At 38.7% G+C, this 27,780-nt stretch overlaps 1 long non-coding RNA gene across 1 annotated transcript in view; it reads left to right on the forward strand.

Annotated features, from left to right (window-relative positions):
- LOC138988657 (uncharacterized) overlaps nucleotides 1-25,838 on the forward strand; it is a 99,485-nt gene extending 73,647 nt beyond the window's left edge. The window contains exons 3-4 of the long non-coding RNA XR_011464929.1: nucleotides 22,244-22,460; nucleotides 25,693-25,838. This is a non-coding gene — a long non-coding RNA (uncharacterized lncRNA). The remainder of the gene's footprint in view (nucleotides 1-22,243; nucleotides 22,461-25,692) is intronic.
- Nucleotides 25,839-27,780: the final 1,942 nt, after the last annotated feature.

The following is a 27,780-nucleotide window of genomic DNA, read 5'->3' on the forward strand; positions in this document are numbered from 1 at the left end:
TAGTGTATTAAAGGGAAGAGACCTCTGAGATCCATCTTGTTCAGGAGTTTTAACCAGGGGTGTACATCAGAATCATTTGGTGAGTTAATACTATTTTTTTCCAAACACTTATTTATGCCAGGGTTGCTGTTGGGTTAGACACATTATTTTATTTTGTTTTTAAACTAATTTTTAAGTTTTTATACAATTTTTAAGGGTTACTTTCCATTTATATTTATTACAAAATATTGGCCATATTCCCAATGTTGTGCAATACATCCTTATGGCTTATTCCCAGTAGTTTGTGCCTCCTACTTCTTCGTCCCTATGTTGTCCCTCCCCCTCCTTCTGGGAACCACTAATTTGTTCTCTGTATCTGTGAGTCAGCTTCCTTTTTGTTTTATTCACCAGTTTGTTTCATTTTTTTTGATTCCACATATAAGTGATATTATACAGTATTTGTCTTTCTCTGTCTGACTTATTTCACTAAACATAATGCCCTCTAGGTCCATCCACTGTTGCAAATGGCAGAATTTTGTTCTTTTTTATGGTTGAGTAATATTCCATTGTGTGTTTGTATGTGTGTGTATATACATATATAAAATACCTCATCTTCTTTACCCATTCATCTGTTTTTTTAAAAATAACATATGAATTTTAAATTTATTTATTTATTGGCTGTGTGGCATGTGGGATATTCATTCTACCATGGATCAAACCTGCCCACCCTGCATTTGAAGCTATCTTAACCATTGGGTAGCCAGGGAAGTCCCTATCCATTTATCTGTTGATAGACACTTAGGTTGCTTCCATATCTTGACAACTGTAAATAATGCTGCTTCAAACATTGGGGTGCATTTGTGTTTTTGGATTTAGTGTTTTTGTTTATTTTGGATATATATGCAGAAATGGGATTGCTGGATCATATAGTAGTTCTATTTTTAGTTTTGTTTTTTCAGAAGCCTCCATATTGTTTTCCACAATGGCTTCACCAATTTATATTCCTATCAGTAGTATACAAAGGTTCCCTTTTCTCCACATCCTTGCCAACATTTCTTTGTGGTCTTTTTGGGCTTCCCTGGTAACTCAACTGGTAAAGAATCTGTCTGCCATGTGGGAGACCTGGGTTCGATCCCTGGGCTGGGAAGATCCCCTGGAGAAGGGAATGGTTACCCAGTCCAGGATTCTGGCTTGGAGAATCTCACTGTGGTTTTTATTTGTATTTCCCTGATGATTAACAGTGTTGAGCTAGGCGCATTGTTTTGGAGACGTTTCCTAAGTCATTTGTCACATTACTGCCTTAAAGGATCTCTGATCTAGAGTAACCCCCTCATCATATAAATGAAGAAACTAGACTTGGAGAGATTAAGAGATTTGTCTACTGCTCACTGAGAAGTACAAAAATTACCCTGGGAGTCACCATACTCAGTGGAAAAGATATAATAACATGAAACCACTTAATCAATTTCTGCCATATTTCATTAAACAATTAACAGTTAACTAGACATAGTAATACCTGTAGATCTGAAAAACATAGAGTTGAGTGAAAAAGAAACAGAATGACATTTATATAAATTAGATGCATTTATATAAATTAAAACAACACACAGTTCTGTATTTTACAAACCTGTGTACATATTTAAGGATCTATGTCGAACACATTAGTACGTGTGCCCACTGGAGGAGAGATTCTTGGGGATGAAGAAATGAAATGAACAAAATCCAAGAGATCTTGAACAAGAAATGAACAAAAACCATCCTGACTTATGTCAAAAGTGTGCTGTGAATTAAGGTACAAGATCTCTCAATTCTCTGCACTCAAATTATTAAAAAAAATTAACCTATCATCAACATAATTATAGATGAATGGATTAAAGAAATGTGGTATATTATTCAGCCTTAAAAAGGAATAAAATCTTGACATGCTACTGCATGAATGAATCTTAAAGACAGTATACTCAGTGAAGTGAGCCAAACACAAAAGGATATTCCACTTCCATGATGTGTCCAAAATAGGCAACTTCATACAGAGAAAGTAGATTAGAGGTTTCTAGGGTCTACAGGGAGGAGGAAGGGGCAGTTATTATTACTTAATGGTGATAGGGTTTCTGTTTGTGGTGATGAAAAAGTTTTGGAAATAGATAGTGGTGATGGTTACACAACCTTTGAATGTAATTAAAGCCACTGACATTGTACATTTAAAAATGGCAAGTTTTATGATGTATTGTTTTTCCACAATTAAAAAATTAATATGTAATATACCTCAAACCATTGAATTCTATACTTTGAGTGAATTATATGATTTGTGAAATATATTCTAATAAAGATGTTAAATTTACAAACATAATTTTCCTTTCCTTTTAATTCCTTCTGTGGAAAAATAGAAGAATTTGAGAGGAGGTGAAGTAATGGCTACTCAGCTGGGTACTATGCATAGTGCAGCAATTAAATTCTTTTCTCTAACATACCATAAATATTTAGGGTAAGATTTTGTGTTAGACATTTTGACATGTTTCTGGCAATGCAAAGATTTGACAAGGTTTTCGGGACTGGGAATTTGTTATATAAATAATAGCTATTATTAAATACTTTAATTTGGTGTCTACATGGCACAGGACATTGATGTGCATGTTATTTGAACAGATGTGTGAATAGGTCTGCTTTTCTTCCAGTTTAGCTTTTGGCAGCTAGTGACTTTGGCATGTGGACAGTGTGTGGTGTATATAAAATTTGGGTTTTATGCAACAAGAGCATTTGAAAAATGCAGTTGAGAAGGAACAGATACTTGAAGAACTATGAACTATGCTGAAAATGTCCTCCAAATTTCGCTCCAAATTTCCTAAGTCCCCTTCTATCTTGGCCACTTACTGCTTTCAGTCCTTAAAAGTTAGTTGAGAAGAGAACTATTTTCTCTCTCAGACCTCTAGTCTTTGGAGAAAAGGACACTTGATAACTTTTTTTGTTTGTTTGTTTAATTGGCAAGAAAAGTTTAAGTGAGCTCGCTCAACTTTGAAAATAAGTTTTGATTTGTATAGGTTGAGATCAATTCCTGCTTCATTTAAACTCTTTCCATCCAATCTTAATTATATCCATGCATCTGGCAGAGACCCATCTTCTGGTCTTGTGAAATTATCATTCCAGCCAAAAGTGTGGGTGAGGGTTGCCATTCCTGGTGACGGACAAAAGAAAGAGCATTTGTCCTGGAGTGCCTTGCCCAGTGATAAGCTAGGGGCTCAGCCACTGCCGGTCATTTGCATGCATAGTGGACCATTTCATTAAGAATTTCATTAAGATGGTAATGTTTAATGTTTCCTGGGAAAAATGAGTTTTTGGCTTGTTCAATTATATAATTAAAGTCAGAGAATTAGGGGAGATTGCAAACTGCTTGCATAATGTGGGTAAGTATAATGATAAAACTTGTAAATAAGTTCAAAAGAATTGGGCTCTGCACGAATCCTGATGCTGAATCAGATTAGGAGGGTGGGCATGTAGAAAATGTGGACTGAAAAGTTAACTAGAGTTTAACATTGGTGTCTACTAGCTGAGCTCCTTGCTCTCGGGGTCCTCTCAGGGAGGTAAATGGTAGGATTAGATCAGAACTAGGGACTGGCTGCTCTGGTTCTAGAAAGTTTCAGGAACACATTTCTTCACTTTTTCTATAGGCATTAATTTCCTGTATCAGAATTAAAAAAAAACAACAACCAACAGCAAAGGCATAGGTTTGCAAGCTTTCTTAACTGGTAGTCAGGGTGTCTTTCTTTCCTTGCTTTGATGGTGACATAATTCTTATCCTCTTCCTGACTTTCTTCTAGTCTGTAAAATAGGAAGTTCCATTCTTTTGAAAGAACGAGGAAGGCTGCTTCTCTTCTTTCTTTGATCCCTTCACTTACTTTTTCTAAGGAAGGAAAAGTGATTTGGTGGTTTAGTGGGGTCAAGCTAACTTTCCTGAAGAATTAGGGGGTTGGGAAAATTTAATATTGCTGTACTACGTAGGCTTTGTATGGAAGTATTGGACATTCCTGTTCCTTAAGAATATTTCCTAAGACACATGTACCTACAGTGATTTCAGCCTCCTCTTTCTCTTTCATTTCACTACTCTTCTCTTAAAAAAAATTTCCTTTCACTTTATTATGCAGAACAATTATTATGCTTCCAAACTTGGCTCTGAGTTCTCTTTGCAAAGGCCCAGAGACTGCCCTTTCTACCTTTGCCACATCCCTCAGCAAGATAGCTTATGCAGTCTGTGTGAATTTGGCCTACATGCATGTGTTCCTAAAGGTTGGTGTGGCTCTAACCTAGGAAGTCTAACACACATGGAGAAGGAACAAGAGAAATGCAATACAGGCTTGTCTCTGATCTCTTTTAAAGCTAGCTTTTAAAAGTCAGATATCAATAGATTACCCACTTTCTCGTCAAATGTGTGTTTTCATCAGTTCCAAGGCCCCATTTTATTTTTAAAATTTTATTTATTTTTTAACTGAAGAATAATTGCTTTACAGAATTTTGTTGTTTTCTGTCAAACATCAACATGAATCAGCCATAGGGCCCCATTTTAAACAGAAAGCTTTAGGGTTCTGGAGGAACACAAAAAGGGCAAGCACTGCTCTGAATTTTTGCATCTTAGGCTTTATTGAATTTTAACATCTGGAACATGTCATGAGTGTCAAAACTAAGAGAGTCTCAAGCCTGTTTACAGAATCATCCAGACTCCTGTTTAGTGCTGGTTCTCCACTGCTTGCTGTGCTTCATCTAAGTTGCCTCACGTGTAAAGATGGAGACGATAGGTCCTAACTCCTCGGCTCTATGAGGATTAAGTGAGATAATGTATGTAAAACACAGCGGAGCAATTGATATTTCAGCAAACTAGTTCTTATGAGTGCATTCTAAATAAGGTTTACATTAAAAAAAAAGAACAAGATTCTCTCTTCCCACTGTGACCTCTGTCAGTGTCCTCCTGGTTTCAATCTCCTATTATCAGAACAACACAGGGTTTTTAACTGAGAAGAGCTATACTTGCTGCTGATGCAGAAGTGTTCATCTTTTCTAGTTATCTTTTTTTGTGAGCTTTTGGACTTCAGGTTGATGTTGACACACAGGTTATTGCTTAGAGCCTACCTTTTCCGAAAGGAGTCTACTTATTAGAATATAAGAACTCGTAAAAGTGGTATAGATTCTACTCATGTTTCAAGGGTAAAATAAGAAGCATGTAGGTCTCTGCAGTAACATTTCTGTTTTTTAAGTTTTTAAAGTCAGGACTTTATTTTTTCAAAAAATTTGTTTATTTAATTGGTAGAAATTTGCTTTACAATTTTGTGTTGGTTTCTGCTGTACAACAACACAAATCAGCCTTAATTATGTGTGTGTTATGTGTGTTAGTCACTCAGTTGTGTCCGACTCTTTGCGACCCATGGACTATAGCCTGCCAGGTTTCTCTGTCCATGGAATTCTCCAGGCAAGAATACTGGCGTGGACTGCCATTCCCTTCTCCAGAGGAACTTCCCAACCCAGGGATCAAACCCTGGTCTCCTGCATTGCAGGCGGATTCTTTACCGTTTGAGCTACAGGGAGGTCTGTAGTCATACATATATATATATATATATATATATATATATATATATATATATATATCCCCCTCCTGCCTTCCCCACCCTGGATCCCACTCTAGGTTATCACAAGAGTGCCAGACTGGGCTCCCTGTATTATATGGCAGCTTCCCACTATTTTACACTTGATAGTGTATGTATATCAAGGCTGCTTTTTCAGTCTGTCCCACCCTCACCTTCCCCCTGTGTCCACAAGTCCATTCTCTAGTAGGTTCATTAGGACCATTTTTCTAGATTCCATATATATGCGTTAATACATGATATTAGTTTTTCTCTTTCAGTTTTTGTTTTTGGAAACAAACAAAAATCACTCACTAGACACACCCCTTGGACTGCAAGGAGATCCAACCAGTCCATCCTAAAGGAGATCAGTCCTGGGTGTTCATTGGAAGGACTGATGCTAAAGCTGAAACTCCAATACTTTGCCCACCTCATGTGAAGAGTTGACTCATTGGAAAAGACCCTGATGCTGGGAGGGATTGGGGGCAGGAGGAGAAGGGGACGCCAGAGGATGAGATGGCTGGATGGCATCACCGACTTAATGGACATGGGTTTGCGTGAACTCCGGGAGTTGGTGATGGACAGGGAGGCCTGGCGTGCTGCGATTCATGGGGTTGCAAAGAGTCGGACATGAGTGAGCGACTGAACTGAACTGAACTGAGACACACAAAGAAAAACAGGAAAGACCCCAGTAAATAAAGTTATAAATGAAAGAGGAGACATTATAACTTATACCACAGACATACAAATACAAATGACTCCTATGAAAAATGGTACACCAATGAATTGGATAACTTAGAAGAAGTAATTTCTAAGTAATTCTTAGAAAATTATAACCTACCAAGATTGAATTATGAAGAAGTAAAAAATCTGAACAGACCAATAGTGAGTAAGATTGGATCAATAATCAAAAACCTTTCAATAAAGAAAATCACAGGACCAGATGGACAACAATAAGATAAACATGAGGAGTGTGACAGAAGTTGTAACTGCTATATTAAAGAAGGTATTTCAGTTCAGTTGCCTACTTCTGGAAACTAACAGGAAGGTTTAGTATAGAAATTAGTATGAGTATAGAAAAATGTGATTTTAATTCCATGTAAGAATTTGGATTTTTTTTTTAGTCTTTTTTGAAAAAAAGAATTATTTATTTATTTGGCTGTGTTGGGTCTTAGTTGTGGCATGCAGAATCTTTAGTTGCAGCATGTGGGATCTAGTTCCTTGGCCAGGGCTTGAACCTGAGCTGCTGCTTTGGGAGCATGGAGTCTCAGCCACTGACCACTTGAGAAGTTCCCCTAGTCTTTCCTTCTAATGTTAACCTTCCACTTGGATGGATAAAGGTGGTATTTAAATATTACTTTGATGATACTATCCAAAGTTAATATTTAAAGAGATAAAGATGATACTTTTACTTATTAAAATCATGCTTGAGCTATAATAATAAATGAATCTAGATGATTACTGGGTCTGTCCAAAAACACTTTAGAGTGAACCCAATGAAAGCTATTAATAAATTGGATAGAAAAGTTAGTGATTTAATCAATTGAAGACAATCAGTACCTTAGAGTAAATAGAAAAAAATAAGTTCTCATGAGTAGTACTAAAATCTAGCACCTCGTCTTTATTGAGGTAAAAATATGTCTTTGAGACTGTACCCCATACATACAGAAACTAACATGGCAGCTTTCTGTAACAGTGCATTCATATGTTCTCTGTACTGTGGCTTTGGTTGTTTTGGAGTGATTTTTCTTTGAGGATATGAGGTTGTATAGGAAATCAAATTCTGTGTGAAGTTTAGACATTCCTAGGACTTTCTAAAACAAGTATAGTGATAAAGAATGTTTCAGTTCAGTTCAGTCCCTCAATCATGTCCAACTCTTTGTGACCCCAAAGTTTCAGCTTTGCAGGCTTTCCAGTTTCTTCTTAGCTCACAGACCATACAAAAGCAGGTGGTGGGCTAGATTTGATCCACAGGCCATAGCTGGTCATCAATATCACAAAAGGCACAATTGCCCACAGCCTTCAGTTTGCCTTTACACACAGAACAGTTTGTGCTGTTGACTGGAAAAAAGCAAAACCTAAAAGTTAAAGACTTATGTTTTATTTGGCAGACATACTGAAGACTTAAGCCCAGGAGATAGCCTCTCAGAGAGCTCTGAGGGTCTGTTCTGAAGAGGAAAGGGAGGAGCCAGGCTATATAAGTGTTTTTGCAACAAAAGCCAGGTCCAGTTCAGTTCAGTCGCTCAGTCGTGTTTGACTCTTTGAGACATCATGGACTGCAGCATGCCAGGCCTCCCTGTCCATCACCAACTCCAGGAGCTTGCTCAAACTCATGTCCATTGAGTCGGTGGAGCCATCCAACCATCTCATCCTCTGTCATCCCCTTCTCCTCCTGCCCTCAATCTTTCCTAGCATCAGGGTCTTTTCTGATGAGTCAGCTCTTCGCATCAGGTGGCCAAAGTATTGGAGTTTCAGCTTCAACATCAGTCCTTCCAATGAACACTCAGGACTGATCTCCTTTAGGATGGACTGGTTGGATCTCCTTATAGTCCAAGGGACTCTCAAGAGTCTTCTCCAACACTACAGTTCAAAAGCATCAATTTTTCGGCACTCAGCATTCTTCATAGTCCAACTCTCACATCTATACATGACTACTGGAAAAACCATAGCCTTTACTAGATGGACCTTTGTTGACAAAATAATGTCTCTGCTTTTTAATATGCTGTCTAGGTTGGTCATAACTTTCCTTCCAAGGAGTAAGCGTCTTTTAATTTCATGGCTGCAATCATTATCTGCAGTGATTTTGGAGCAGCAAAAAATAAAGTCAGTCATTGTTTCCACTGTTTCTCATCTATTTGCCATGAAGTGATGGAACCGGATGCCATGATCTTAGTTTTCTGATCTTAGTTGGCTTTAAGCCAACTTTTCACTCTCCTCTTTCACTTTCATCAAGAGGCTCTTTAGTTCTTCTTTGTTTTCTGCCATAGGGTGGTATCATCTACATATCTGAGATTATTGATATTTCTCCCGGCAGTCTTGATTCCAGCCTGTGCTTCTTCCAGCCCAGCATTTCTCATGATGTACTCTGCATATAAGTTAAATAAGCAGGGTGGCAATATACAGCCTTGACGTACTCCTTTTCCTTTTTGGAACTAGTCTGTTGTTCCATGTCCAGTTCTAACTGTTGCTTCCTGACCTGCATATGGGTTTCTCAAGAGGCAGGTCAGGTGGTCTGGTATTCCCATCTCTTTCAGAATTTTCCACAGTTTATTGTGATCCACAGTCAAAGGCTTTGGCATAGTCAATAAAGCAGAAATAGATGTTTTTCTCTTGCTTTTTTGATGATCCAGTAGATATTGGCAATTTGATCTCTGGTTCCTCTGCCTTTTCTAAAACCAGCTTGAACATTTGCAAGTTCACGGTTCACGTATTGCTGAAGCCTGGCTTGGAGAATTTTGAGCATTACTTTCTGGTGATAGAAGTAAAGTCTGATACTATAAAGAACAATATTGCATAGGAACCTGGAATGTTAGGTCCATGAATCAAGGCAAATTGGAAGTGGTCAAACAAGAGATGGCAAGAGTGAACATCGACATTCTAGGCATCAGCGAACTAAAATGGACTGGAATGGGTGAATTTAACTCAGATGACCATCATATCTACTACTGTGGGCAGAAATCCCTTAGAAGAAATGCAGTAGCCATCATAGTCAACAAAAGAGTCTGAAATGAAGTACTTGGATGCAATCTCAAAAACGACAATTCTCTGTTCATTTCTGAGTCAAACCATTCAATATCACGGTAATCCAAGTCTATGCCCTGACAGTAACACTGAAGAAGCTGAAGGTGAATGGTTTTGTGAATACCTACAAGACCGTTTAGAACTAACACCCTAAAAAGATGTCCTTTTCATTATAGGGAACTGGAATGCAAAAGTAAGAAGTCAAGAAACACCTGGAGTGGCCTTGCAGTACAGAATGAAGCAGGGCAAAGGCTAATAGAGTTTTGCCAAGAGAACACACTTGTCATCACAAACACCCTCTTCCAACAACACAAGAGAAGACTCTACACATGGACATCACCAGATGGCCAACACCAAAATCAGATGATTCTATTCTTTGCAGTCAAAAGATGGAGAAGCTCTATACAGTCAGCAAAAACAATACCAGGAGCTGACTATGGCTCAGATCATGAATTCCTTATTGCCAAATTCAGACTTAAATTGAAGAAAGTGGGGAAAACCACTAGACCATTCAGGTATGACCTAAATCAAATCCCTTATGACTATACAGTGGAAGTGAGAAATAGATTTAAGGGACTAGATAAGATAGACTGCCTGATGAACTATGGACAGAGGTTCATGACATTGTACAGGAGACAGGGATCAAGACCATCCCCAAGAAAAAACAATGCAAAAAAAAGCAAAATGGCTGTCTGAGGAGGCCTTACAAATAGCTGTGAAAAGAAGAGAAGTGAAAAGAAAAGGAGAAAAGGAAAGATACCCATTTGAATGCAGAGTTCCAAAGAATAGCAAGGAGAGATAAGAAAGCCTTCCTCAGCGATCAGTGCAAAGAAATAGAGGAAAACAATAGAATGGGAAAGACTAGAGATCTCTTCAAGAAAATTAGAGAACCAAGGGAACATTTCATGCAAAATCATGGGCACAATAAGGGACAGAAGTGGTATGAACTAACAGAAGCAGAAGATATTAAGAAGAGGTGACAAGAATACACAGAAGAACTGTACAAAAAAGATCTTCACGACCCAGATAATCATGATGGTGTGATCCCTCGCCTAGAGCCAGACATCCTGGAATGTAAAGTCAAGTGGACCTTAGGAAGCATCACTACGAACAAAGCTAGTGGAGGTGAGGGAATTCCAGTTAAGCTATTTCAAATCCTAAAAGATTATGCTATGAAAGTGCTGCACTCAATATGTCAGCAAATTTGGAAAACCCAGCAGTGGCCACAAGACTGGAACAGGTCAGTTTTCATTCTAATCCCAAAGAATGTTTAAAGCCTCATAAATTCCCATCACAATCATGCATTCTAACCGTTTGTCACCTATCATACCCCATGTGAAAATTGATCATGTTTATGAGAAGATGTGAAAAAATGGGATAATTCTTCATTGTTTCTAATCCTGGACAATGAAAACATTTAAGTAAGTCCCTACCTTCCTAGCACAGATTTTTTCTAAAGATGAATCTTGGATTGCAGGTGTGTTGAATCCTACTTTATGTGGAGAATTGGGCTGAATGGTGCTCAGTCAAGTTATAATTCAAGTATGAGGTGAAGTGGCAACTGGCAATGATGATAGCAGAGAAAATGGAGAAGAAGCACTGAACTGAGCGAATGAAGGAAGAAGGGACAGAATTTAATTTTTTTTATTAGTGTAGTTTTTAATATTTGATGTGGTTGTGATTGATAGTATATAGTTTAAATTTGGAGTAACTGAAGTTGTTAACTCTCAATAGTGGGCTGATATGTGAATTATTTTAGAATTAGAATCATGAAGAATATTTTCCTGAAGAGCTAACAGGATATGGAAATCTACATAACAATATATTGCCAAATAGAGACCAATATACTATTTGTGCCTTTTGTTGCAGCAAATGACCGTGGTGAAAGTAGAGAGGATTTCTTAACATTCAGAGTCAGAGGCATAGGATGTTAGTATTTGGCGTTCCTTTGAGGCTGTCTTCTAGATCAGAGGATGGCAAACTTTTTCTGTAGAAGAATAGATCATAAATATATTAAACTTCATGAGTCATGTGGTTTTGGTCACAATTGCTCAACTCTAGCCTGGAAATAGAGAAGACTGTGAACTGTGGTGTTGGAGAAGACACTTGAGAGTCCTTGGACTGCAAGGAGATCAATCCTAAAGGAAATCAGTCCTGGATATTCATTGGAAGGACTAATGCTGAAGCTGAAGCTCCAATACTTTGACTACCTGATGCGAACTGACTCATTGGAAAAGACCCTGATGCTGGGAGAGATTGAAGGCAGGAAGAGAAGGGGACAAGAGAGGATAAGATGGTTGCATGGCATCACCAATGTGATGGACATGAGTTTGAGCAAACTCTGGGAGTTGGTGATGGATAAGGAAGCCTGGAGTGCTGCAGTCCATGGGGTCACAAAGAGTCAGACAGGGCTGAGTGACTGGACTGAACTGAACTGAACACTGGGAGTGGGAAAGCAGTCACAGACAATTTGTAAATAAATGGGCAAGGATATGTTCCAGTAAAGCATCATTTACAAAAATAATGTTTGTATTTAGTCAAAGCTATGGTTTTTCCAGTAGTCGTGCATGGATGTGAGAGTTGGACCATAAAGAAAACTGAGTACCAAAGGATTGATATTTTTGAATTGTAGTATTGGAGAAGACTCTTGAGAGTCCCTTGGACTACAAGGAGATCCAACCAGTCCATCCTAAAGGAAATCAGTCCTGAATATTCATTGGAAGGACTGATGCTGAAGCTGAAGTTCCAATACTTTGGCCACCTGACGTGAAGAACTGACTCATCAGAAAAGACCATGATGCTGGGAAAGGTTGAAGGTGGGAGGAGAAGGGGATGACAGAGGATAAGATGGTTGGATTGGCATCACTGACTTGATGGACATGAATTTGAGCAAACTCTGGGAGTTGGTGATGGACAGGGAGGCCTGGCATGCTGCAGTCCATGGGGTCGTAAAGAGTTGGACAGGACCAAGTGACTGAACTGAACTGAACTGAATTTAGACCATGGGCTGTAGTTTGCTGATTCCTATTCTAGATAATTCCTTCAATTTGCAGGTTGGGAAACTGAGTTGAAACAATGTTTTTGAAGACTTAGCATGATGCCTCACATGTAGTATATATTTAACAACTGATACCTATTTTTATTATTTGGAGAGTCTTTCCCAAAAAATGACTCCAAGGTAGAAGGTGAGCTGCAAAAGTATTACCAACAACGACAACAGATAATATGTCCTTTGTTTATGTTAAATCTGTATACACACTATTTCCATTTTTTTTATTTGAAGGACATTTTTCTCTGCTAGGAAGCATTTGGAACCTTTCCTTTTTTGTTTTTGTTTTTAATACAAACTGTTATGTGCTTAGCATAACAATACTTTTCAAAATTTAGGTGTGTCGTTCAGTTCACTATTTCAATTTCACGTTCTGTTGTTGTTCAGTTACTAAGTTGTGTCCGACTCTTTGCAACCCTGTGGACTGCAGCATGCCAGGCTTCCCTGTCCTTTACTAACTCCCAGAGTTTGTTCAAACTCATGTCCACTGAGTCTGTGATGCCGTCCAACTATCTCAATCTCTGTTGCCTCCTTCTGCCCGTGCCCACAATGTTCTCCTGCCTTCTATGTTCTAAATCCACATGTCTCAGGATATTTCCCTAGAATCCTACGTAGGCTTCTGAGATCTCTGTTATTTTAAAATAGGATCTCTTTTCCTCCTTCATTCCTTTCTTAAACCAAATTAAAACATAGATTCTGGAGTGTAGTGTATCATTTTAAGACACAATGAATGTTCCAAAGTGACTGCAAAATTATAGGGCCATTTCTGACTCTCTTTGCAGTTAATGTAGTGAAATTATACAGTTAATGTTTGTAAAGAGTGATGGAGATGAAAAGCAATATCTGAGTGTTAAATGTTATTACTAAGCAAAGAAGAATCAGAATAACTCCTTTTATGTGTGTCCTTAGCCACCCCATCCTAAACCTTATATGAACATGGAATTTCATAACTTCAACAGTTCTTTTAATAATGTTCAATTAAATATGAAATTAAGAAAATGAGGTTCACTCACTGTTCCCACTCTGCCTAAGTCAACATTTTAAGTAACATGTGCATACTATTTCCTTGCTCCCATGCAGCTGACTGAGCCAATGGTGTGAGAATTTTTTCAGTTCTGGTCAAGGGGTAGAGATGAGATGAGTGGGGCACTGCTGAGAAAAAGCGATAGTAAGTACACTTGGTGTACAAGAGATAAAGCTTGGATGGGAATCCTTTGTTGCAGGTGTGTTCTTAATTGTTTTAAGCATTGAGAACTTCCCAGAGAAAAAGCAAGATCTTCTTTTTCAAACCCCTTTAGGTTTTAAGGAAGTCTGATAGTGTGAATTCTGGCCAAGCCATAATCACAGAGTGGTTTATGACATTAGTAGTTGAACCTGTCAAGGCCAAAGGCAACAGATGGGCAGGTACAGTCTTATAACCAGGGTATAGAAATGGTAGTTATTTCATAGTCAAGCTTTTGCTAGATATGACAGTCTCCTCATGTCTAATTTTTATTCCCATACAGAAAGAGATGTTTTTCCAGCTGATATATACTGAACATTCCTATAGTTATTTAAAGTATGCATGACACATTGAAGTCTACTTCACTGATCATAATTACAAATCTGACCTGCATTCTTTTGTGATTTGAATGTATCCTCTTGAGTCCAGCTCTGAAGATTAATTCATTGTGGTGGGTTCTACCAAGGCTGTGTAGCCTCAGGGAATGTGGTTGGTATTGTTGGTATGAAAATCTTGAAGATATACAATGGGAAAAGCAGAAGTAATTGAGAAGAGAAATCCAAGTTTAGATATTGGTCCTGACACTTGTGACTCAGAACTTATGCTAATTTAGTAGCCATTAGAAAATAGTTGCCATATATTGACAATATTGAAGATACTATTCATTTGTGGACAACTGTTTATTGGATGCCTGTTATGTGGAAGACCCTGTTGTATGATATAGCAGATATGGTGATAAAGTAGGTTTTAGAAACCTAGATATATAAAATGGACTATTATCAAGGTGCTAAGACGAGGGGAAAGTGACACTGTTTATACTGCCATAGGATTCTTGTCTGATTTATGAAAGAGTCTTAATGATTCTTTTCTTGCAGTTGGCAGAATATCCTGGGCAGTGGGTTGTTGCAGGAAGTCCACAAATTTATATTTTTTCTAGTTTAATACCACTTTATTTAAAAAGTATGTTTATTTTATATTGGAGTATAGTTGATTTACAATGTTGTGTTTTGGATGTACAGCAAAGTGATTCTATTATACATATATCTATTCCTTTTCAGATATTTTTCCATGTAGGTTATTACAGAATATTGAGTAGAGTTCCCTGTGCTACACAGTAATTCTTTTTAATTATCTATTTTATGTACTGTTGTCATTGTTGTTTAGTCATTAAGTCATGTCCGACTCTTTTGGGACCCCATGAACTGTAGCCCACCAGACTCCTCTGTCTGTGGGATTTCCTAGGCAAGAATGCTGGAGTGGGTTGCCATTTCCTTCTCCAGGGGATCTTCCTGACCCAGGGTTGAACCTGCTTGGTAGGTGGATTCTTTACCACTGAGTCGCCTGGGAAGCATTTTATATATAGTTGTTTGTGTATGTTAATCCTAACTTCCTACGTTATCCTTCCCCCCAACCTTTTCACATAAGTTTCTTTTCTAAGTCTGTGAGTCTATTTCTGTTCTGTGAATAAGCTCATTTGCTTTTTAAGATTTCACATATAAATAATATCATGTGACACTTATCCTTTTCTATCTGACTCATCTCACTTAGTATGATAATCTCTAGATCCATCCGTGTTGCTGCAAATGGCAGCATTTCATTCTTTTTTATGACTGAGTAATATTCCATTGTATATATACACCACATCTTTATCCATTCATCTGCTGATGGACATTTGAGTTGCTTCCATGTCTTGACTATTGTAAATAGTGCTGCAGTGAACATTGGAGTACATGTGTCTTTTCAAAATCTTGTTTTCTTTGGATATATGCCCAGTAGTGGGATTGCTGAATCATAGGGTAGCTCTATTTTTAGTTGTTTTGAGGAAACATCAAACTGTTTTCTTTAATAGCTGCACTAATTCCATTACAATTGACAGCGTAAAAGGTTCCCTGTTCTCCACATCCTCTTCATCATTTGTTATTTGTAGATGTTTTGATGATGGCCATTTTGACAAGTGTGAAGTGATATCTCATTGTTGTTTTTATTTGCATTTCTCTAGTAATTAGTGATGTTGAACATCTTTTCTTGTGCCTGTTAGCCACTTGTAGATCTTTGGAATGTTTATTCTGGTCTTCTGCCCATTTTTTGATTGAGCTGTTTGTTTTTTGATGTTGAGTTGCCAGTTTGGATATTAACCCATGTTGGTCACATTATTTGCAAGTATTTTCTTCCACTCTGTAGGTTGTCTTTTCATTTTGTCAGTGGTTTCTTTTGATGTGCAAAAGACTGTGAGTTAGATTAAATCCCATTTGTTTGTTTTTGCTTTTATTGCCTTAGGAGACTGATCCAAGAAAATATTGCTATGATTTATAACAAAGCGTGTTCTACTTATGTTATCTTCTAGGAATTTTATGATTTGTGTTCTTATATTTAGTCTTTATACCATTTTGAGTTTTTTTTTTTTTTTTTTTGTATATGATGCGAAGGAATGGTCTAATCTTACAGCTTTACATGTAGCTGTCCAGTTTTTCTAGCACCACTTATTGAAGAGACTGTCTTTTCTCCATTGGATATTCTTACCTCCTTTGTCATAGATTAATTGACCACAGGTACAAGTATTTATTTCTGGGCTCTCTATTCTATTCCCTTGATCTGTGTGTCTGTTATTGTGCTGATACCATGGTGTTTTGATTACTGTAGCTTTGTGTAGTATAGTCTGAAGCCTGGGACTGTTACATTAATACCTCCAGATTTGATCTTTTTTCTCAAGATTACTTTGGCAATTTAGGGTCTTTTGTGGTTCCATGTGATTTTTATATCATATGTTCCAGTTCTGTGAAAAATATGGGTATTTTGATAGGGATTGAATTAAATCTGTAGATTGCTTTGGATAGTAAGGTCATTTTAACAATATTAATTCTTCCAATCTAAAAGTGCAAAATGTCTTTCTGTTTCCTTGAATTATCTTCTGTTTCCTTCATCATTGTTTTACAGTTTCCAGAGATATAGGTCTTTCACCTCCCTGGTTAAGTTTATTTGAGATATTTTTTGATGCAATTTTAATTTAAATTTAAACAAATTTAAACAAATTTAAATGAATTTTTTTTTTTTTTTTTTTCTCTTTCTGGTATTATTATTATTTTTTTTTTTTAGTGTATAGAAAAGCAAAAGATATATATTAATTAGTTAATCTATATATCAATCTTGTATCTTGTAACCTTGCTGAATTAATTTATTAGTCCTAATAGTTTTTGGGTGGAGATTTTAGATTCTCTGTATAAAGTATTATGTCATCTGCAAATAGTGACAGGCTTACTTCTTCTCTCTCAATTTGGATAGCTTTTACTTTTCTTTTTTGTCTGATTGCTATGGCTAGAACTTCCAGTACTATTTTAAGTTGTGAGAGTGAGCATCTTTGTCTTGTTCCTGAATTTAGTGAGAAGGCTTCTAGTTTTTCACTGTTGAGTATTATGTTGACTTTAGGTTTGTCATAAATAGTCTTTATCATGTTGGGATATGTTCCCTCTGTATCCACTTAGATTAAATTTTTAATTGTGAATGGATGCATCTATATTTATCAAGGATGCTTGCATGTAATTTTATTTTTTGGTGTTAGTGTCTTTATCTGGTTTTACTATCAGGGTAATGGTGGTCTTGTGGAGTGAATTTTGGGAGTGTTCACTTCTCTTCAATTTTGTGCAATAGTTTGAGAAGGCTAGGTCTTAGTTCTTTATATGTTTGGTAGAATTATTCTGTGAAGACATCCATTCTAGACTTTTCTTTCCTGGGAGCTTTTTATTATTATTATTAGAAATTCAGTTTTACTCCTAGTGATCAGTCTGTTCAAATTGTCTGTTTCTTCTTGACTCTATCTTAGCAGGCTGTACATTTCTAGAAATTTGTCCATTTTTTCTAAATTGTCTAATTTGTAGGCATATAACTGTTCATAGTATTCTCTTCCCTGGTGGCTCAGATGGTAAAGAATTTGCCTGCAATGCAGGAGACTTGAGTTCCATCCCTGGGTCAGGATGATTCCCTGGAAAAGGAAATGGCAACCCACTCTGGTATTCTTGCCTGGAGAATTCCATGGACAGAGGAGCCTGGTGGGCTACAGTCCATGGGGTTGCAAAGAGTCGGACATGACTGAGTGACTAACACTTTTCAGTATTCTTTTATGACTTTTTGTATCTCTGTGGTATTGGCTGTTATCTCTACTCTCTCATTTTTTATATTGTTTATTTGGTTCTCTTTCTTTTTTTCATGGTGAGCCTGGCTAAAGGTTTATCAATTTTTTTAATCTTTTTTTTTTTTTTTAGATTGTAATTTATTTTTTTTCCTTTTCTTTTTTTTTTTTAAAATTTTATTTTATTTTTAAACTTTACAATACTGTATTAGTTTTGCCAAATATCAAAATGAATCTGCCACAGGTACACCCGCGTTCCCCATCCTGAACCCTCCTCCTTCCTCCCTCCCCTCCCCTCCCTCTGGGTCATCCCAGTGCACCAGCCCCAAGCATCCAGTACCATGCATCGAACCTACAAACAACTAATCTCAAAAATATACAAGCAACTCCTACAGCTCAACTCCAGAAAAATAAATGACCCAATCAAAAAATGGGCCAAAGAACTAAATAGACATTTCTCCAAAGAAGACATACAGATGGCTAACAAACACACGAAAAGATGCTCAACATCACTCATTATCAGAGAAATGCAAATTTTTTTTAATCTTAAAATAACCTACATCTTGGTTTTACTGATCTTTTCTGTTGTTTATTTTTTAATCTCTATTTTAGTTACTCCTCACTAGTGGTGGCTAGACTTACACAGTCTTTCTATCTGTTCCAGCAGTTCTCCAATTGTCTTGTATGTGTAGGACCCTGGGATAGCCCAGTCTGTGGCTCGAACTGCTCGCTCCCCAGGACAAGTGTCCACCCATATGGTCTCCTTTTTCTTCCTAGTCCCTTTCCATCAGCATTGGTTCCTACCTGATACTTCCTTCTTCTCCTATCCAGTTATGTGCATATCTTTCTTACAGCCTTGTTTGTACAGGAGTCCTTCTGCTGGTTTCCAGTTAGTTTTCCTTGAGAATTGTTAAACATTTAGATGTATTTTTGTTTGTGGAGGGAGGTGAGCTCTGTGTCCTCTTACTCCACCCTCTTGATCTGCCCCTTGCTTCATTCTTCTGTTTATTAATTTGGCTGTGCCACATGGCTTCTGAGTTCTTTCCCAACTGGGGATTGAACCCAGGCCCTGGCAGTGAGAGTGCCAAGTCCTAACCACTGTGCAACCAGGGAATTCCCTACATACCTTTAAAATAGCTACATAATATTTCTTTTGTGGACACATCCCTGATTTATTTGCATTCCAGATTTTAGGTTACTCCTAGTTTTTTGTTTTTAGGAGAGAGAATCATTTGAAAGTCCATATGTGATGGGAGTTTTTAGGCTTGTTAATAGCAGAAGCTTCAGGGTCAGTAGTTTTCAACAACTCTTCCCCCATGAGTCTACCATATGTCTTTTCTCTCACCAGATTAGCTCATGTTTCATTTTCTCTTGGTATTAGAAGAGGCAGCATGTCTTAGACTGAGTCAGGGGGTGAACAGACATGCGGTAGGCAGCTCCAGGAAGCCAGGAAGCCTTAGCGCTCCTTTCGCATGGCACTAAGAGCACTACTGCTCCCCCTGGGCAGGTGTGTGGAGCTCTGCCAGCTCTAGCCTTGTTTCTCTCAACATTCCTGTAATTCACTGGGAGGTATATTTCATACGAAAATAACAAGATAATGTTCTGTGTGGTGGCTCTTTAGAGAAGGAAGGCAAACCCCAGAGAGAATCAGAGATGTCAGAGTGTCACAGAGAGAATGTGTATTTGGATGCCATGATAACCCCAGTTCCAGCCACTGGCATTCTTGGACTTATTCTGTCATATTTCTCTTTCTTTAATTTTTGAACTCTTCTGGTATTTGTTGTGTTAGAGTGGTTTATCTTTCTCTCATATTATTTTTAAGGATAATTTCAGCAGCAAGGAGCCTATCTATTATGGTCTGAATTGTGTCCTCCTTCACTAATTCGTATATTGAGGCCCTAACCCTTAGTACCTCAGAATGAGACTATATCTAGAGATAGTCTTTAAAGAATTAATTAAGTTAAAACAAGACTGTTGTGGGGGTGTTAACCCAATTTGACTGGTGTCCTTGTAAGAGGAAGTTTGGACACACAGAGAAACACCATGGGTATGGGTGCACAGAGTAAAGGTCATGCATTTGAGGATGCCAACTGCAAGCCAAGGGGAGAGGCCTCAGAAAACCCACTCCTGCTGACACCCTGATCTGGACTTGCAGCGTCTGGAACTATGAGAAAATACTTCTCTGTAGTTTAATATGCCCAGCCTGGGTTTTTTGTTGTTGTTGTTGTTATTGTTATGGCAACTCTATAAAACCAATACACCATCTCAAAAGAACTTACACACTATGTAACTAGAAGCCCATAGAGGAGGCAACTCCAGGGTTGGTTAATCGCACTATTGCCATCAGGAAGTCAGGTTTTTCCATCTTTTTACTTTGCTTCAGTTACTTTTGCTGCTTAAACAATTTCAAAACGTAGTGGTGTGTTACTGTCTTATTATATGCAGGGATTCTTGGATTAGGACTTTTTTCAGGGTATATCAGGGATTGTTTGTTCCAGCTTCATGATTCTGGATCCTCATCTGGAGGTGTCATAAAGGGCTGGGGGTGGCTTAACAACTGGAGGTGGGAACTGGGACAGCAGGGGCTGGACTTACACCTCTGAGATGGCTTTCTCACATGTCTGGAAACTTGGGATTCTTGAGGGCTGGGCTTCCCTGAGATGTCAGACAGAACATCTACACTTGGCTTCTCCAGCATGGGGCTGTCTCAGGGTAGTCAAAAGTCTTACAAGATAGATGCCTTTCCTTTAATTGAAAGTGCTGTGAATGATGTCTACAAGAGAACAAGAAACAAGTAACATGGCCTTTTATGACCTAGTATCCTTTCTGTCATATTCTGTTGGTTGAAGTATGCAAAAGCCTGCCCAGATTTCAGGGGAGGGGACAAAGATCCCATCTCTTGTAAAAAAATGGTCAAAGAATTTGTAGCCATTTGAGACAGATTGCCACCCTGTGCTCAGCATATGAACTAGTTCATTTCATGGCTGTTAAGAAGCTGGCAGCAGCTCCATCCATCACGATGTCACATATCAATGTCCAAAGGTAGAAATAGAAGGCATTTCCCTGAAGCTTCACCAACAGGCTTCTCCTCAAATCTCATAGCCACATTGTTGGCAGGAAGAATGTAGTTAACCATTCTCAGCTTAGCCAAATCATGATACACCCTTCCTAAGCTGAAGATTGGATGGTTTTCCTAGAAAATAAGGTTTCATGAAGGTAGGCAAGTACTCTTCAACCTGGGACACTGCCACTATGGAATGGCCTCTAGAGAATGGATTTGGGTACATGTGTTTGCATAAACTTTCCATAAGGAGCATGCTTAGTCGCTAAGTTGTATCCAACTGTTTGCGCCCCTATGGACTGTAGCCTGCCAGGCTCCTCTGTCCATGGGATTTTCCAGGCAAGAATACTGGTGTGGGCTGCCATTTCCTACTCTATCCATATGGAGAGTCTGGCCTAAATAGGCAGTGTTGAAGAAAGAAGATAAAGATAGTTTTTATTATTTCCATAGGCTGTGAAAGTGAAAGTGTTAGTCACTCAGTCATGTCTGACTTTTTGCGACCCCATGGACTATAGCCTGCCAGGCTCCTCTGTCCATGGGATTCTTCAGGCAAGAATACTGGAATGGGTAGTCAATCCCTTCCCAGGCAATCTTCCGAACCCAGGGATTGAGCCCAGGTCTCCCACATCGCAGGCAGTTTCTTTACAGTCTGAGCCACCGGGGAAGCCTGTAGCCTAAGACCCTAAAAAAGACCACAATTTGAATTCTTTATTACTCTTACACTTTCTCCCACTTTCTTACTTTTCTAGCTGGTCCTTCTGTTTCCTTACCTCTCTACAGAGATCCATTACAATTGTTAGCACCGAGAGCAAATGTTTCTGTTCTTGGGAAATCAGATGATGGTACAAATGGTGTGTTCTTAAAGCAAATGTGACAGTTACAATAGGGATTCGGCCCCCAGATGGGGTCATCAGAACCCAATGTGACAGCTACAATGCATCCCTGATTCCTCATAATAAGCATAACAGCCTCTGAGAATACCTCAACACAAACTAGGTTATGAATGATTGATTAGTAAGTGGATGAATGCTGTACGGATCGCTACATGCCAGTTCTACTAAGAGCCATAATCTCCCATCTAGCATGCTCTTATCACTAAGCTCACAGAGGGAGGCCTGTTATTTATGGAACAGAGTCAGGGGCTAGGATGTTCTCCATGACTCACACTGGTAAAGTCCCACAGAAAAATAGATTTTCCATCCTGGGCTAATTAAATGAAAATTGTTAGAAAGTAAAGTGTGTGTGTGTATATATCTACCTGCATGTGTGTGTGTCCATGTGTCCTTGAATGCATGTGTCTGTGTGTGTCTGATGTATGTCTCTGTGTATATGTCCCTATGTGCCTCTTTGTGTGTCTGTGCATATGTGTCTGTCTTTGTGCATCTCTGTATATCACTCTGCATCTGTCTTTTTCTGTGTCTTTCTGAATATATACCTCTCTATCTCTCCATGTGTCTCTTATCAGGAAAAGACCCTGATTCTGGGAAAAACTGAAGGCAGAAGGAGAAGGGGACGAACAGAGGATGAGATGGTTGGATGGCATCACCGACTCGATGGACATGACTTTGAGCAAGCTCTGGGAGTTGGTGATGGACAGGGAAGCCTGGCGTGCTGCAGTCCACGGGGTCACAGTGTTGGACATGACTGAGTGACTGAACCGATGTCTCTCTCTCCCTGGGCATGTATGTGTCTGTGTTTATGAGTATATACCTTTCTGTGCAGGCATATTTTTGTGTGCAGATTTTCTGTGTGCATGTATGTGTCTGTGCCTGCAAGAGTGCGTGTCTGTGTGTGTGTGTGTGTGGACCTCAAGTGGAAAAGAGTAAGCTGAGAAGAGGAAGCATCCTCCAGAGCATTGTGGAGTCATATGAAGGCTGAAAATGTGAGGTGACCAGGATGTCCCACCCAGTTTTTCCTCTAAATCACTGGGTTATTTTCATGATTCATTTCAACTTCTGGGGCCTTCGTTCTCTTGGAGATAATACTACTTGCTTAGCTGAGCTCACAGGGATTTTCTGAGAATGAAATAGGAATGTAATTTAGAATGCTTTCAAAAAGTTAAAAGCATGATGAAAAGAAAAGCAGTAAATGGATTAACATTTGATTTGATTCAAGGAAGAGCTCTATGTTCAAGATGCACTTGGAAAGAGTACTTTGATTCAACTCAAAATCTTTGGTTGATAGATCATGGGAATTGAGCCAAATGTTGAGCTACCTCGGAAGAAGGGATACAATCAGCTTCACTTTTAAGAGGAGCAATATGCTGTAAGTGAACAAAGGCAAATAAAGTTCATTTTGGGTGCTGGTCCTAATCAATTTATGGCGGTCGCCTATAATGTAATGTGGGTGAACTTTTGGAAGTCACATCTTAGTGATAGTCACTAGATCACCAGTGGTACCTGCTATGGAAACAAGAAAGAACTTGCAGGATGCTGGCTACATTCTCATTATTCCTCCCAGAGCTGAGGGGAGACAATACCAGACTTGGAGTTTGAAGGCATGGACTGAGGTCTTGGAAGTTGCTGAAACTAAAAATCTTTGTAAACTTTGAAGTTAGTTAGTGCCTCTAGTTTCACACTACCTTGGTAACCTCCTAAGGGATTTGACGGCGATCTAATTTTCTCTTGTATGACTATGTCAGTAACTTTGTATTAATTCATGTATAGACTTGTGCAAAATGGTACAAATACAGGACCTTATTGGAATTAGGCAAAAGAGATAATTTAGGCTGTCACCAGTGGTGTCAAGAATGTTCCTTACTCTTCCACTTTAGTCAAACCTCTCTCTGGCTGGATTTTGTCACAAGTTTTAAAAAATTTATGTAGTTTGTCACATATTCCTCAGAGTCCAACTGAGCTGTTATGAAAATTAGAGACAGATGGCCCTGAAAAACCGATAACACTTCTTTTTTTTGTACCCTGTCTGTTAAATATTTTCTTACCTTCTCATCCCTTACTACTTGAAGCTTCGTAGGTCTTCCCACAATAGCTTCATGACTCAGCACACATTGCAGGGACTTAATTTTCTCTTCTAGGGCTCCTTCACCTAACCCTTCTGACTCAAGTGTATGAATTCCTTCTCCCTTTATCTGGGTGAATAATTGGTGCTATTTTGTGTGGTTGAGCATGCATGAGTGTGTGTGTGGGCATCAGCTATCTGTCATCTCTGCTATTGATTTCTCACAAAAGTCAATAGGGAGAGAAATGCTATATAAATAGATTTCATGCATTTTTTTGTTTCAATTTTGGGGGCTGGTTAGAGGTAGAAATGTGGGCTGGAAAACAGTACAAGTGGGAAGTTGAACATTACATTTTAGTAGATTGATTGGTTTAATGAAGTACTTTTTACCAGGCACCACTCTAGTCACCAGGAATATAATGAGAACAGGGCATATCCTATTCCTTTCCTTGGGCTTCTCAGGTGGCTCAGTGATAAAGAATATACCTTTCAATGCAGGAAACATGAGTTCCATCCCTGGGTCGGGAAGATCCCCTGGAAAAGGAAATGGCAGCCCAGTCCAGTATTCTTGCCTAGGAAATCCCATGGACAGAGGAGCCTAGCAGGCTATAGTCTGCAGGATCATAAGAGAGTCAGATACAATTTAGGAACTGATCAGCAACAACAGTATCCCTTTCCTTCTTTTTCTGTAAAGAGAATCAGTTTAGCACACAACTGCAGATGGACACGGCCTTGGGCTATGAGCAAGCATAGCAGGGTTGTCTAATGTACTTGGGGCTGGGGCAGGGATGATGGGCAAGGATGCTTTCTGGAGAAGAGTGATGTTTAAGCTAAGGCTGAAGGAAAGAGGAAGACATTGCCTAGGCAAAAGGATGATAGAATGGATAGAATAGTATGGAAACATATATACTACCATGTGTAAAATAAATAGCCAGTGAAAATTTGCTGTATGACTCAGGGAACTCAAACCAGGGCTCTGTGACAACCTAGAGGGATGGGATGGGGTGGGAGATAGGAGGGAGGCTCAAGAGGGAGGGGACATGTGTATACCTATGGCTTATTCATGTTCATGATCAACACAATAATGTAAAGCAGTTATCCTTCAATTAAAAATAAATTAAAGGAAAAAAGTTAAAAAATAATAAAAAAGGAGGGTAGAATAGAACTGTGGAAATAACACATGTGAATTATGGGCACAAAGAGAGATGTTCAGTGCTGGAGTGTAAGAGACTGGAAATTTGGCTGTAGAGGTAGCCAGATCATGTAACCTGAAAGAGTTTGTTGAAGACTTTAAATCCCTGCTTCTGAGACTTTAAAGTGCTTATGAATCACCTGGAAATCTTGTTTAAATGCAGTTTTGGATTCAGAAGGTCTGGGGTGGAACCTGAGATTCTGCATTTCTAACAGGTTCCCAGGTGACAATGAGGCTGCTGTTCCATGGTCCACATTTTGATTAGCAAAATTTTGACTCTATCCTAAGGACAGTGGCAAAACCATGGAAAATTTTAGGTAGCAGAATGACATGACCCAGTTCTGTGGTAGGAATATCCCATTTCCAGCAGCATGATGAATGGATGTTAGGTGAACAGTACTGGAAAATGGAAATCAGTGAAGAGGTGGTGGCAGTAGATAGTCAGTAGATAGTCAAGTGAGACTTGTCAAACTAAAATTATGGCACTGGACAGGTAGATATTGATTGTGGTTCATTCCTTTACTTTGTTCAGCTGCCTGTAGGAATAGTTATGTCTATATCTACTTCCTTCATCTGGCCTTGGACTTGCTGGCCATGGTGCTTAGGCATAGCAGTGCCTCATGGTACTTAAGAACATAGCCTTGGAATCCCTTGAACTGGGATACAAGACCTTCTCTCTCTTTTTTTTTTTTTTATTAACTCCTTTTTAGAAAAATTTTTATTTTTTTAATTAATTTTTTAATTGAAGGATAATTGCCTTACAGGAGATCCAACCAGTCAATCCTAAAGGAAATCAGTCCTGAAATTCATTGGAAGGACTGATGCTGAAGCTGAAACTCCAATACTTTGGCCATCCAATGCGAAGAACCAACTCATTGGAAAAGACCCTGATGCTGGGAAAGATTGAAGGTGGGAGGAGAAGGAGACGAGAGAGGATGAGATGTATCACTGACATGATGGACTTGAGTTTGAGTAGATTCTGGGAGTTGATGATGGACAGGGAGGCCTGGAGTGCTGCAGTCCATGGGGTCACAAAGAGTTGGACACGACTGAGTGACTGAACTGAACTGAATTGCCTTACAGAATTTTGTTGTTTTCTGTCAAATCTCAACATGAATAAGACATAGGTATATATATATATCCCCTCCCATTTGAACCTCCCTCGCATCTCCCTCCCCATCCCACCTCTCTAGGTTGATATAGAGACCCTGTTTGAGTTTCCTGAGCCATACAGCAAATTCTTGTTGGCTATCTATTTTACATATGGTAATATAAGTTTCCATGTTAGTCTTTCCATACATCTTACCCTCTCCACCCCTTTCCCCATGTCCATAAGTCTATTCTCTGTCTGTTTCTTTTTTAAATTAATTATTTTAATTGGAGGCTAATTACTTTACAATATTGTGGTAGTTTTGCCATACATTGACATGAATCAGCCATGGGTGTACATGTGTTCCCCATCCTGAACCCCCTTCCCACCTCCCTCCCCATCCCATCCCTCTAGGTCATCCCAGTACACCAGCCATGAACACCCTGTCTCATGCATTGAACCTGGCCTGGTGATCTGTTTCACATATGATAATATACATGTTTCAATGCTATTCTCTTAAATCATCCCACCCTCACCTTCTCCCACAGAGTCCAAAAGACTGTTCTATACATCTGTGTCTCTTTTGCTGTCTTGCATATAGGGTTATCATTACCATCTTTCTAAATTCCATATATATGCATTAGTATACTGTATTGGTGTTTTTCTTTCTGGTTTATTTTACTCTGTGTAATAGGCTCCCAGTTTCATCCACCTCATTAGAACTGATTCAAATGCATTCTTTTTAATAGCTGAGTAATATTCCATTGTGTGGATGTACCACAGATTTCTTATCATTCGACTGTTGATGGATATCTAGGTTGCTTTCATGTCCTGGCTATTGTAAACAGTGCTGAGATGAACATTGGGGTACACGTTTCTCTTTCAATTCTGGTTTCCTTGGTGTCTTTGCCCAGCAGTGGGATTGCTGGGTCATATGGCAGTTCTATTTCCAGTTTTTAAAGGAATCTCCACATGGTTCTCCATAGTGGCTGTACTAGTTTACATTCCCACCAACAGTGTAAGCAGGTTCCCTTTTCTCCACACCATCTCCAGCATTTATTGTTTGTAGACTTTTTGATAGCAGCTATTCTGACTGGTGTGAAGTGATATCTCATTGTGGTTTTGATTTGCATTTCTCTGATAATGAGTGATGTTGAGCATCTTTTCAGGTGTTTGTTAGCCCTCTGTATGTCTTCCTTGGAGAAATGTCTGTTTAGTTCTTTGGCCCATTTTTTGATTGGGTCATTTATTTTTCTGGAATTGAGCTGCAGGAGCTGCTTGTATATTTTTGAGATTAGTTCTTTGTCAGTTGCTTTGTTTGCTATTATTTTCTCTCATTCTAAATGGTTTCTTTTCACCTTGCTTGTAGTTTCCCTTGTTATGCAAAAGCTTTTAGGTTTAATTAGGTCCCATTTGTTTATTTTTGCTTTTATTTCCATTCCTCTGGGAGGTGGGTCATACAGGATCCTGCTGTGATTTATGTCAGAGAGTGTTTTGCCTATGTTTTCCTTAGGAGTTCTATAGTTTCTGGCCTTACATTTAGATCTTTAATCCATTTTGAGTTTATTTTTTTGTGTATGGTGTTAGAAAGTGTTCTAGTTTCCTTCTTTTACAAGTGGTTGGCCAGTTTTCCCAGCACCACTTGTTAAAGAGATTGTTTTTTCTCCATTGTATATTCTTTCCTCCTTTGTTGAAGATAAGGTGTCCAAAGGTCCGTGGATTTATCTTTGGGCTTTCTATTTTGTTCCATTGATCTATGTTT

This window comes from Bos mutus, chromosome 7 (genome assembly GCF_027580195.1).
Source record: "Bos mutus isolate GX-2022 chromosome 7, NWIPB_WYAK_1.1, whole genome shotgun sequence".
Taxonomy (NCBI): domain Eukaryota; kingdom Metazoa; phylum Chordata; class Mammalia; order Artiodactyla; family Bovidae; genus Bos; species Bos mutus.